At 39.8% G+C, this 13,739-nt stretch overlaps 1 long non-coding RNA gene and 2 pseudogenes across 1 annotated transcript; 2 read left to right on the top strand and 1 right to left on the bottom strand.

Annotated features, from left to right (window-relative positions):
* Nucleotides 1-2,544: 2,544 nt before the first annotated feature.
* Nucleotides 2,545-3,767, top strand: LOC148729765 (DELTA-stichotoxin-She4b pseudogene; annotated as a pseudogene).
* A 393-nt stretch (nt 3,768-4,160) lies between these two features.
* On the bottom strand, nt 4,161-7,990 carry LOC148729766 (uncharacterized). The gene is made up of 5 exons (XR_016001839.1): nt 7,783-7,990; nt 6,388-6,420; nt 6,002-6,052; nt 5,307-5,426; nt 4,161-4,324 (listed from the first exon to the last, which is right to left on the bottom strand). It is a non-coding gene; the product is annotated as an uncharacterized LOC148729766 (long non-coding RNA).
* A 2,742-nt stretch (nt 7,991-10,732) lies between these two features.
* Nucleotides 10,733-13,678, top strand: LOC148729767 (creatine kinase M-type pseudogene; annotated as a pseudogene).
* Nucleotides 13,679-13,739: the final 61 nt, after the last annotated feature.

Below are 13,739 nucleotides of genomic sequence, written 5' to 3' on the forward strand. Positions count from 1 at the left end.
CAAATCCATACCCGGGTGGCCTCGTCCCCATGCACTAGTTTTAGTCTTCACTCGGCCGCCGCCATTATGGCAAAGGTGTATTGCTTAACTAGATTAATTAGAAGAAAGAACTTGGGTTAATGAACGCATTCCCGCTCTGTTAGTCAACGTTTGTGAAAAATCTCTCCTCTGAGGCGACAAAAAAGATTTTGAAATATTCAGGAGATGCAAAGGTAATAAGACAAAGAGACAATTCGTCCCATTGTGTACATTTTCGGAGTTTTATTATGAACAATGTTGTGTTAGTTATATTAGGGGGCTTCTGTATGCATTAAAATTGCCCACGGGTCCATGTGATTACATATACTTTTTACCACAGTCATACTGCAGCAACTGAATTGCAGTTTCTCGCAACATACATAAGTATCGTGCCGGGGGGATGTTTAAAACTACTGTCATTATTTTTGAAATTCAGTCACGCATTCAGTCACGCACCAACCTGGGACACTGCGGTCATGTGAAATTTACCAAAATAACACAACTGTTTCCCACGAAGGATGGGTGACTTCGTAAAATAACAACAACAACAACAACAACAACAACAACAACACTTTATTTACCGAGGGTAAAATACATTATTACCGGTTACCCGGTAGTTTACATAATGGCCCCCAACAAATCGTACTAAATATAAAAATTCATAATACTAAAATTGCACTTAAACGTCCTACTGATCTTAAAATGCTCTATCGAGATGTTTTCTTTAATAAAATTTGTCAGTAAAGTTATCTTAAAATTTGAGGGGGAAGTTATATTTCTAAATGAGTTTACCTAGTTTAGGTAAAAAAGGCAAAACTTCTTTTTTTTTTTGTTCAAAACACCTCTGTTTTTTATGTTCATTGCTCAAAAAAGTTCAGAATGTTATTCCTTCCGCGTCTCACTGACTAATATTTGTAATCTTCCGTAGAAATTAGGCAGAAACCTTCTTACAACTCAAATTAATTAAAAGTCAAATGCCTTGTCACGAATGCTTATGACCTCAGCTTTAGCTACAATGGCGCCAGATTAAGGAACAGTCTACCACGCGATATAAGCAACACAGTCTCTTGGGTTATTTAAACGTAAGATCAATGACATTCTTTAAGGCTAACGCACGGCATTCACGGAAATCAGCTTTAGTGTTATAGCATGTAGTTTGAATTTTAAATATCTTAGCATGTGTGATATGTATTTTTATGGCCTGATGAATTGATGGTGTTTAAATAAAGATTACACACGTGACCACGTATGACCATAATATGAGTAAACAAATCCGCAGTGCTCGTGGAAAGCGCCCCCCGGCTGAGCCTTGACTTTTAGAATGTTGTTCCCCATCTTTCAAGGTAGGTATTTACGTACGAATATGATTGTTGAAGCTGATATGTAATCAATAAGAAAGATTTACGATCGTCATTTAGCAACTTTCATCAAGTCGACAAACCATTCTAAACGGCGTACACAAAAAATTGAAAACAATAAGGAAAGAAAGCTGTTGCTAAGAAAGCGCGGTTAGGATCAAATGAATTACGCCGGCATAGTCGGTTCATCAAGCGTGATGCCAGTATAACGACTTTCCTTCTTGAAAATTCCCTCGATGTTACATATACAGTTCAGCAAGAGATAAATTCTGTAGCCTGGGTACTGTCAACATTGAGTTAGCGTGCTCTTCTCGCATGTACTTTGATCCAGTAAAATGTTGTGTTGTGAACTTCGGTAAGCCTTTTTGCTCTCAGCAAGTTTTATCTGTTGGTGGTAGAAATGGAAGGGGAGGTTGAAGGGTTCTTAAAACTGTGCTTTATTCTGAATTATTAAATTAAGCATAAGAAAACGATTCCGCTGGGCTTAGAAACCGAAATCCGTGTTTGCGACACTTGACATGTGTTACGCTTTCCGGAAATCGTCACGGTGTCACGAAATAATAGCATCAAGTCCTGTTTCAGCTGCATACTAATTACCCGAATCGATGTTCAGAGCTACAGGATAGCCTGGCACATCCTTATTAACAAACGGCGCTGCGAGTTGCCTCTTCGAAATGTACTGAATGATGGTACATTTTAAAGGACTGAGCCGGCAAAGTCTTCTCGGGAAGAAACGGGAAAACTCAAGATTCTTGATTTCTAAACAATACATGAAAGATAAACTCAAGAGGACAGTATCTCAGCGAAAGCATTGTCACCATCTAACAGTTTTAAATGGCCGACCTTTTTTGAATAATCAGCCCCTTCTTTGCGGCTGTTGTCAATGGATTACTTCTTGAAACCTTCAGTTTATGAACACTTTAGATGGAAAATCTTTAGTTTCTTTAAATAAGTGGCGTGTTTTAGTCACATTGGGATTTCAGGAAACTTTAACGGATCCCGTAGCTATCCGCAACTAAATTATCAGGTGGCTTATAGTTTCATTCTATACGGTTCGGCATTTAATCTCCGCGTCTTAACGCCTTAAGCGTATCGCTTTTCTGTTCACACAAATAAGTTTTATCACTTTAACTTTGTGCATGTTTATGCTTTGCACCTACATAGCCTGAACGTGGCGGATCTAGTGATACCAGCTGATCAGTTAGACCCACAAGTTCTGGAAGAAGTTTTCAAATCAATGTCACCCACGTATCGGGGAATTGCCATTGGCATCGCTAATAAAACATCTCACAGGTGGAGTGCTATGAATACGTATTTCTATTCTGGTTCCCCTGGTTCAAATGTTTTGCCCGAATTCGTGGAGAGCCAGGAGGCAATTCTGTATACGGCCACGAAACCAACTGGCCTACCAAGAGGAAGTGTAGGCGTGATTACCTTCTTTATCCCAGATGACAACAAGACCGTGGCAGTCATGTTCAGTGTACCATTCGACCGCAATTTGTTTGAAAACTGGTGGGATGCTAAGGTATACCCCGGTAAGAAAGAAGCTGACTATGATATGTGGTCCTACATGTACTACAATCATAACCCTTTCAAAGGGGACGACGGCTGGCACGAGAAACCAATAAGTGAAGGTTATAGTGTAAAGGGGATTATGACAAACGCAGGCCAATGTAAGCTACAGGTAAAGATCTGGAAGTGAATCTCTACGAACTCACATTTGTAAAGTCTTATAATTATTCCTTTTATTCACGAGACACTTGTTCTTATTTGGGATCTATGGCGAGGATCAGAAGTGCTTCAGATGGAATGAACATTCGTTTGTTACAAAGCTGTGTGGTGATTGTATAACGAAATGATGCATTTGTTCGTTTGACAGTGTTATAGTATGAATTACGTACATACATACATAAACTTTATTGAAGTGTCATGGTATTTAGCTGAAAGCTAATTGTGGACACTATAAATGAATAACATGAGTATAATATAAGATTAAATAGAGTATATGTAAGAATATTAAGGATATATTCTCAAAATATCATTAACATATATAAAAAGCATCAATATATAAAATTGTTACAGACAATCATATAAGCAGCAATAGAATGTTTATACAGCATTTAGAAAGTTTAAAGTTTAAGTCAAAGACGTTTTGATATGAGCAGTTAATAAGCGTTTGCATATCATTTTGATATGAAATATTTATTAATTTATTTATTTAGAGATGCTCGCCATTAGCTCTTGGGCTTGACAACCCATTATATATAGTGTTAAAGGTTTTTATGCGTCTTACAGGTTTCATAGATTGTATATAATGTCGACTTCTGTTGTCAAACTACCGACTTAATCGACTTAATCAACTTTGCATTAAAAGAGTTATGCAGTAAATAACATCACGGCAAAACCAACCGATCATTTCACACGAACTGGAATAAGAACATTCTACTGACAACAGTCATTCACTTGACTCTGATGATGACTTCCGCACAGGTTGTCGAAACGTCAGTCACTACCACCGACAACAGTCCTTCTCAGGACTACACTCACCCGGACGATCAGACTACACCTTCACATAAAAGAGTTATGTTCAGATGTTGAAGATTTTCTTTGGGGGAGACGGGGGGAGAGATTAAGAGTTAAGGGTGTTTAGGGTGGGAAGGTTCCTTAGGCTGTTGATTCCAATAACTTCTTGCAAATCGAAATGTTTTATACAGGAACCTTTCCTCTTTTAAAAAATTTGAACGATCGTGGAACTTAAAGAGCACTCAAATGCACACCATAAAATGATTTTTAGATAAGTCAACCTTTAATACATAGGCTGTGTAAGGTCTAGGTTTTCCAGCTTAAATAAAAGTTAAGAAAGAAAGTGAATTCCGACTTGGAACCAACTACACTTCTTCCACTAAAGGGAAAGAAAACTTCGCATGATGATCAGTGGCAGGCTTCACCTGAAAAAAAATGATTAACAACAAAAATAAGAGTGTATTTTGATTGAAAGTTTCGAAACAAACCCACAGCAGTCAATACGACTGATCGAAAGAAAGGTATAAACAACAAAGAGAAAGAAAGAAAGAAAGAAAGAAAGAGCTTGAGAATGAGAACTCAAAGTAGTTAACGAGTAAACTTTGTTGAGTGTGAGAAAAAAAGAAATGAGGTATTTATCATCGGTTTTATGATAAGGAAGAAAAGCAAAGACAATGCTGACACTTATAGTTACATCTAATCTACCAACTATAGTGCATACGGTACTTAAGTCCGAGTAACTAAAGATCATCAGAGATCGTCAGATCAAATTTTTTGACTCCATTTTAAACTTATTCGTCATTAAACGAACATAATTTTATCCTATTCTGAATAGAAGCGATATCATCTGTAGATCCAAAAAATTTTGATCGGATTCTTTAGACAAAGCTTAGCCGTTTTTTAAAAAAACCGCGTCCTAATTAAACAATCCTCAGTTTAGCTGAACCTTTTACCTAAACATTTAATTCTGTGAACACCGTCGAGAGGGCCGAAAGCTAACAGTGGAAGGACGTTTATTTGATCAAATCAACCCTCTTATATAGAGAAAGACTGAGGCCAACAGATTGCGTAAACCGCGGTTTGAGCAAGAACTCGTGTAAATGAATGAATGTGTTGCAAACTTCCCTTACCCTCCCTCCCATGGAGTAATCATATGTTACGTGGGGAACGACAAAATGCCAAACTCTTCACCAGTTTCACTCCCAAGATCTAGTTAGTAATTCTCCTTACTGTCCGCCATACAATTCTTATTAGGTAAGTTAGGAGAATTAGATATTGGATCAACTAGTAATCCCTATTTAGCAAGTTTTCTTTACTCTCATCACTTGTCTGCTTGATATTGTGTTGATATTGTTAGGAGAAATTCTGTCTTGGTCACCAATGAGAGTTAAAGGTTTGTGCACAAACCTCAAGCGCAGTTGTTAGCAGAACATTCTCCAGTAGATGAACAACCTTTGTTTAGACAAAAAAAACGGTCTTCACAAGGACAACCAGGTCCAAAACCACCGCAGTCTGGGCAGATACTAGCTATAAAATGGACAAAATTGTTTTAAAAAAAAATGAGGACTATTAGACGAAGGAAAGCAAGCTCTCTCACTGATTGCAATTAATAAAGTTTTAAATTTCACATTCTTGGAAGAGACTGAAAGGCTACCCACTACAGATGGAAACATAAGGTTTTACAGCTGTTTTTCACCGTCATTAATGGCGGATCTAGGGGAGGGGGGAGGGGCCCACCGGCCCCCTCCCCCCCCACTTCCTTCCTATTTTGGTTAAAAAAATTAACTCAGAAACAAGAAAAGCCGGCAGGTGTACACACACACAAAAAACTCCCCCCCTCCCTTCCCCCCCCCCCCCGTTAGCTCAAGGTGTGGATCCGCCACTGGTCATTAAACGTTTGTAGCAGTGCCAACAACTGAGACTTAATAACTCCTATTGGCAAAATATATTTATATTTGTCTCAAGCGTATGCATCTACGTATTTAGTAGGTTCAGCCTATTCAGTGTGCCTCCGCCAGACGTCAGAAGTTTTCGGAAACTAAATGAGTTTTCGAGTTGGCTGTAACATTACCATTGTTTTCACAATAAAAGCTGTTCGTTACCGTCTCTCTTTGGAAGGGCTTCTAGCATCTCTCTCACTTCAGCTAAAAGATCTAAAAGGAACATGTGAAAACAAAAAAATTCAGTCATGCTTATCATTGCTTTAGACCAAGACAATCAAAGATGAGAAAGAAATCAATTAATTGCATGCTTGTTTCCCGTAATCTGATTGGTTAGTTGGCATTCGGAACCATGTTCACAGTAAGCGCGCTGTAGCTCCCGCGAGTACTTGACATGAAAATTATTATATCACTAATTAAATCAACGAAGAGATGAACTAAACAGACAACTTATCAGCCTGAAAGGTAGATATCATTGTTATCTTTAACTCCTAACCTCATCTCTTAACTGATTTGCAAGGAAATATCGGGAGAAATTTCACTCTTACCCCTGGTCTTTGAAGCATCCACTCCTTGTCGGACTGTTACCATGATAAAACAACAATTTTATGTTAATTTTCAATGAATTAACCTAATTAAATTGAAAATGAAACAGCGAAAAATTTGAAAAGAATAGAGTACAATAAATTAAGACATAACCTTAAATACTGAAAGCTCATGGTATTGAATTCTGTTGGTTCCTTTGTTACTCATTTTATTTTAGCGCCATGAATACTCTTCAATGCAAATAAACATTTTTTAAAACAAAATAACAAATGTCGCAGGTAAACAATGTAATCCACAGAAATCCGTGTCAAAATTAATTACCGAGTGCAAACTCAAATTTACTCATAAATCTTTAAATGAACAAAGATTACCGACCTTAAGCTTGGATCGGTTTGAAGTAAACGATTTAGCGTGCGTTTCAGAAAGAACTTGCACGCTCTATTTGTAAAGTTTAGAGAAGTGTCTTATAGGAGTTAATTAATCGTTAGCCGTAATATGGCAAAAAGAATATATTATTAAAGGTAAAAAAAAATTAACTTAAAAAAAATTCCGTCAAACCGTAACGGATAGAAATAACTATTAGTCGTAAAAGGGCCAAAATTTTACTCTTTAGCCGTAAAAGCCATCACTCTCTCAAGATCCACTTTCAGTTCAGACAGCAATTAAAACTTCTTTCTTTTTCTTGAAGCTTTTACGACTGTTAACTGATTATTCTTATTAATTGTATGCAACATCGTAAAGTAAAAAAAAGCGGAGGTGATAATAAAAACTAGGTCTTCCTGAGATTAGAATATTAAAAGATTCGTGAGCTCACAAAAGACCGGTGGTAATTCTTGCTCAGGTGTCGTTATCGTTGTACACACAAAAGAGCGCGCACAAGAAAAACGCGCGCACTCTTGATTTGGGCCATAGTTATCGACTAACTATGTTTGGGCGAAACTTTCATGGTAACTTTCTGTTCCATCTTACTATGCCACCTTCAAAACGTCGTAAATTTAGAAAACTTTCTTATTCTGAAGATTAAAATATGTTGCTTTTCAAATCAGTTTTTTCTTGACCTTAAACAATCTCGGATTGCGCGCGCGCCAACTTTCACTAGCTGAGCATACAGGCAAAAGTTACGTTTTTAACTAACTAATAGAAGATGAAAGGAAAAGGCGTGCACTCTTGATTTGAGCAAATTTATAAGGGTAACTTGCTGCTGTCCCTTCCTATTTTTTGCCCTGAAAATCATCGCATAGCTTTAAAAACGTTTTTATTTTCAGTCCAAGTACATGGTCTTTCAAATCTGTTCTTTCATTAATTTTAACACTCTTGGATTGCGCGCGCGCCAAGCGTCACTCGCCTGCAGAAAATTCCCTGTTTTTGATTTATCAAATACAGTTGATTCTACTTACATTTTCCTGGAGATCGTGCATTTGAGCAAACTGAAATGCAGAGTACCAACAGAGCAATTGTGATGTTCTTCATTTTGGTGCGGTCTGCGAACTTGACAACGTTGATTGGGAATCTCAACTGAAAAAACCAAGCACTTGGAAGATATCTCTCGTACGAGTTGAAAGTTAATCTAGAGACTACAACTCAAGTTGCGTTTGTTATATAGCATACACTCACAATAGAGTCAACGATATAAACATTCTTTGGCCGCAAGCAACCGAAACTAATTTAAAATTATTCATTTTGATTTCCCGCCTTCAAGTTCAACTTTTAGTTCTTTGCGGCATATTTGTACAGAGAAATTTTGAAAGTGTCAATTTTCCTTTTTCAGGTCTACAAGAACATTCGTAGAAAGGGTCAAGTTTCAAATATATTAGATGCCATGATGTCAAACAAATCTTCGGAGGGAACCGTTACAGGACAAGATCATTATGCAAGTTTGCGATGCTTTTGAATTAATTCATTGCAGAGTGAATAGTTTGTTTATCTAACCTCATTTCACTGATTAGATTGCGAACTTAAATCTTAATTAAGCCGGAAAAAATTGCTGTCTTGACAGGAGATGTCAAAAACCGTCCGATTTTCACAATCATTCAACCAATTAACGTCAAGATTTGCGTTGTTTTGATTGACTTAGATAGGACTAACTATGGTTAAACAATATTCAACAGTACAGTCAAAGTTTTGCGCAGTTATTATTAGGGGTATGAATAAGATCTTGGAATCATTTCGATAGTTGTGCCTTGTTTGGCACTCTTGACGACCTAACTAGTTTGGATTTGTTGCGCGCAGTTAAATTTTCAGCGTTTTGAAGACCATAACCTAGAATTTTTTCAAGTTTGTTGTTCACAAATCTGGCCTCAAAGAGCGGATAATGTCATCCGACGAATAAATTACCATCCAGTGGATAGGAAGGCAACGAAGTATCGTTACTTCGCGGTGTTTGCTTGAGTAGACTAAAAATTCGGAAGCACAAAAGATCGTAATAGAACTGTATAATGCAGTAAATGGCTTGAACCCGGGGGTAACATGTGAAGGTGTAGTCTGATCGTCCGGGTGAGTGTAGAACTGTATAGATGCACAATTAGGGTTCGAGTCTCATTTAAATCACAACAAGCCAGATATATCTTATCTAACCTGGTGATAAAGGTTTTGAGAAAAGGAAAATTTAAAGACATTGAGCTAACAATTAACTTCAGTAATTACATTATCGAAAGCATGATACTTTATACTCGAAGGAACGTAAAAGTCTCGAGTTTGGCGCCAAAATGTGCTCGTAATGATTACTGGGTGTTTCAAAGTTAGGAGGGCTTTGTCAGTTGTGATTTTGCGCAACGCGTTCTTCAAGTTGTTGCATCTCAAAACTCGAAAACGTTTTCCGATTGGAGGAGAACCTGTCACGCGCCATAGGGTCAGAACTCACTAACTCCGAAGGGAAACGACAACTTGCTATTTGAAACCGCGGCTAATTGTATATATTATATACTTTCAGACAGTACTGTTTCGGCCTTCTGGGCTTCATCGATGCAGTGCTGATTCTAGGATGGAGGTTAAGCCATATAGCCACCCCAAATGATGCCACATAGGCCATGCCAGAGTGCTCAAACTAGTAACTAATGAGCCTGACATGACCCATCCAGTTTTCTATATTTTTTTATCATTATTATTTTTTGTAGTCATTGTTTTAACTTTAAGTTGAGAGTTACGACGAAACACTTAATACAGGAAATGGTATGAACCTGGGGGGAATATTTGATCATGTACAGTCTGATAGTACGGGTGACGGTAGTCCTGAGAAAGACTGTTTTTCGGTGATGGTGCCTGACATTTCAAGAATCTAGGCAGAAGTCAACAGCAGAGTAAAGTGAAGAGTTGCTGAATGACTAAAAAAAAGGACCGATTCCGAGAATACCTTCGCGACGTGGAGAGGAATGACAAGGTCACATCGAAACCAGTCGCTAGACATTTTAATTTACCTAATCATTGTAAGCAACATATGGCAATCTGCGGTCTTTCCTTACACTTAGCTAGCACAGAAAGCCGTAAAACTCTTGAACAAAAGATCATCTTTCAAACCGGCAGTCTAAATTAACCCCACATGTATCAACGAATGCTTTTCATTCCACTAATTTATTCGTGTTTTTCTCGTTGCCATGTTCCCACCAATAACGTAGCTCCATTTTCTGCCTTTAAATGCACACACAACCCACAATTCCTCTATTCGCTCCGACGAAGGGCTAACGCTCGAAACGTCAGCTTTTATAATCGTAACGGTGGCCATTTTACCATTTCAACTTTATCGAAATATTCAAATTATTTCGTTACCCCCACCGACGCAGCCCCAAACAGTTTCTTTGGGAACTATCAGCCTTTAAAAAAAAAAAAAAACACGTTACGATTAATTGTCGCCCTGTTGTCAACATGGGTATTCTATTCACCAGTCTCCATACATTCCTTTCAAAAATTGCGAGAATTTGTCAAAGATCTGGGTAATTTCCCTTTGGTGATAGTTTTCTCGATTCTAATGACCTTCAACAAGTTGTTGATTTTTTGAGAAGAATATTTGACCCCGATCATTCGTGAAGCTAACTCTTGAAGGTAACTCTTGAAGGTAACTCGTGAAGGTAACTCTAACGTTAACTGAGATAGCTAAATTTAATTATAAGCTTTAGAAACCTGCATTTATTGACTAGAATTGCTAAATCTTTCAATAAATTTTAAAGTAAAACTCTTCTCGATGACATCATCAAAACGATGCACTAATTATAATTAGCACTTATTAATTGTGACACAGTCGATTACTTAGTAACAATCAAACAAGCACGCGCTGATCGTATTCAATAAGCTTTAGAGAAACCCTGGCAGTTGTACCTTTAGGAAACATATCAGGCAGTTGAGGGATTGATCGAGATGGGTTGCGGAGGCTCCAAACTCCGTTCTTCGAATTTGAAAGGTGAGCGCTTTCAGAGTCCATCACTTATTCACAGGAGGCGAATTTTACTGACTTGCCTTGCGCAAGGACACAACTAAATGAGGGGTTGTTCACAAGGCGTACAACGCTATACACTGGATAAATCGCTCTCCAGCGGATATGTGTTAAAATAAAAGTACCACGCTATCCACCAGATTTAGATTATTTCTTTCGACCTCCTCCTGGTTAGCTCAGTTGGTAGAGCGCCGAACTGTTGTGCAGGAGGTCGAGGGTTCGAGCCCCGGCCGGACCAATTCTCATGGTCTTAAAATACTTCAGAAGAATTTGCTACCTCTCTATAACACCAAGAAATGGTTAGATGTTCTATCCTTCTCGGATAGGGACGAATAAGTGGAGGTCCCATCTCCTGCAGGGTTAGGGGTAGGAGACGGTAATTCCCACGCACGAGATTACTGTGTGATAGATGTTCTCCCATGGGTGGGATGGGTACTTACTGGGCCCGCAGTGATTGGCGCGAGCTGTTGTGGTGTCCCTGCCTGACGGAAAATCTTGTAAATAAATAAAACTAAAAGAAAAATACTGCGCTATCCACCAGAAATAGATTTGTCCAGTGGATAGTGTTATCCACCCTTGCAACAACCGAAACTGGAACATGTTGTACGATAAATTTCATTTTCAGAAACATGGAGGGCAATTGCTCAGTTGATTTGTGCTATACTGATTTCACCGCTTCTCTGACTTTGCATTTACCTTGTTTAGATTCCTCTCCTGATGGAGGGCCAGTTTCTAAACTTACGACGAAGCAAACGGCAACTACGTCGCCTGCTAAGGCGACCGATAACAAAAGGTAACTATATATGGTTCGCGAGGTACCTCCCTGAGACCCTCTCTGTTGGCTTTAAAACAAGTTGCTGCAATTCATTTCCTGGCTGTAATAACTTGTGTATGCGAATAGAAAGCAGTTTGACTGCGACTTGCTCGTTGTTCCAAATTCAATCACAGCAATAAAGATTGTCACCAGAATCCTTTTTGTCATCCGAAATGAATTGTGGCTTCGAGCTGTCCCGGCATCACCTCGCACGGACTTGTCGCTTAGGAATGTCCCCACCTTTGACTGTTCTTTTTTATGACTTCTTAGTGCCCCCGCTCCACCCAATTTCCCTAACTTGTCGCAACATAACAACTGGATGGCAAAATGTCTTACACCTGAGATCTATGGGCGACTGTGTGACAAGAAGACCCCGGGTGGATTCACTTTGGACGCAGCGATTCAGACAGGTGTTGATAACCCCGGCCATCCCTTTATTATGACGGTCGGTTGCGTCGCCGGAGATGAAGAGTCGTATGAGGTCTTCGCGGATCTTTTTGACCCAGTTATTGAGAAGCGACACGGAGGCTGCAAGAAAACAGATCGCCACAAAACCGACTTGAATTCCGCCAATCTGATTGGTGAACAACTTGATGAGAAGTACGTTCTATCGTCTCGCGTAAGGACTGGGCGCAGTATTAAGAATCTGGGCCTGCCGCCCCATTGTACAAGAGCTGAGCGGCGCAAAGTTGAATCCCTCGTCACCGAGGCTTTGGATTCGCTTGACGGCGAATTGAAAGGGAAGTATTACCCATTGGCAAAGATGACAGATGCGGAACAAGAGCAGCTCATAGCAGACCACTTCTTGTTTGACAAGCCTGTGTCTCCTCTTCTGCTCGCATCCCGAATGGCGCGAGACTGGCCGGACGCCCGCGGGATCTGGCATAATGAGAAAAAGAACTTTCTTATCTGGGTCAACGAGGAAGACCACACTCGAGTCATTTCGATGGAGAAAGGCGGGAATATGAGGAGTGTTTTCGAGCGCTTCTGCAATGGACTGAACAAAGTTGAAGATGCTATTAAAGCCAAGGGGTACGGTTTTATGTGGAACGAGCATTTGGGTTACGTTTTAACGTGTCCATCTAATCTTGGGACAGGACTGAGAGGAGGGGTACACTTGAAAATCCCGCTTCTTAGTCAAAAGCAAGAATTTGCCAGCATCCTGGAGAAACTTCGCCTCCAGAAGCGTGGCGTCGGTGGGGTGGACACGGCAGCGGTCGGAGGAAAGTACGACATTTCCAACGCGGACCGACTGGGATCTTCGGAAGTAGAGCAGGTGCAGTGTGTTGTGGATGGAGTCCGTCTGTTAATTGAAATGGAAAAATGCCTTGAGGCTGGAAATCCTATCACCAGTCTGTACCAAGAGCTCATGTCTGGTAAACGCGCCAGAGACGTTGCTGACCAAGTTGGGAATAAAGGAAATGAAACGAAGGAGATAAATAACTTCCCTGATCTCTCAACGCACAACAACTGGATGTCCAGGTGTCTGACAAAAGAAATTTACGACAGGCTCTGCGGTCTCAAAACACTATCAGGTTACACCCTGGACCAAGCCATACAAACAGGTGTGGACAATCCTGGCCACCCGTACATCATGACCGTGGGCTGTGTGGCAGGTGACGAAGAAACTTACGATGTATTCGCCGACCTTTTTGACCCAGTGATAGAGGGGCGCCATAACGGATACAGCAAGGACGCACTTCATAAGACAGATCTGAATCCTAACAATCTTATTGGAGGAGAGGATCTGGACGATGAATTTGTACTCTCCTGCAGAGTGAGGACTGGGCGTAGCATCCGGGGTCTGACATTGCCACCTTACTGCACCCGTGCAGAACGACGGGAAGTTGAGAAGATTGTGGTGAAGGCGTTGGACTCGCTGAAAGGAGATTTACAAGGAAAGTACTACCCCCTGAACAAAATGACCCCAGAGGAGCAGGATCAGTTGATAGAGGATCATTTCCTATTTGATAAGCCAGTTTCACCTTTGCTGCTGTCTGCTCAGATGGGCCGTGATATAGTTACAAATATAGTTGACTATGAGATCATGGCGTGACGTTATGATGTTTCCTTTTCCATTTCAAACATTATCTTTTATTTTTAGAAGAGTTTCTTTT

The sequence above is a fragment of the Stylophora pistillata genome, chromosome 5, assembly GCF_964205215.1.
Source record: "Stylophora pistillata chromosome 5, jaStyPist1.2, whole genome shotgun sequence".
Taxonomy (NCBI): domain Eukaryota; kingdom Metazoa; phylum Cnidaria; class Anthozoa; order Scleractinia; family Pocilloporidae; genus Stylophora; species Stylophora pistillata.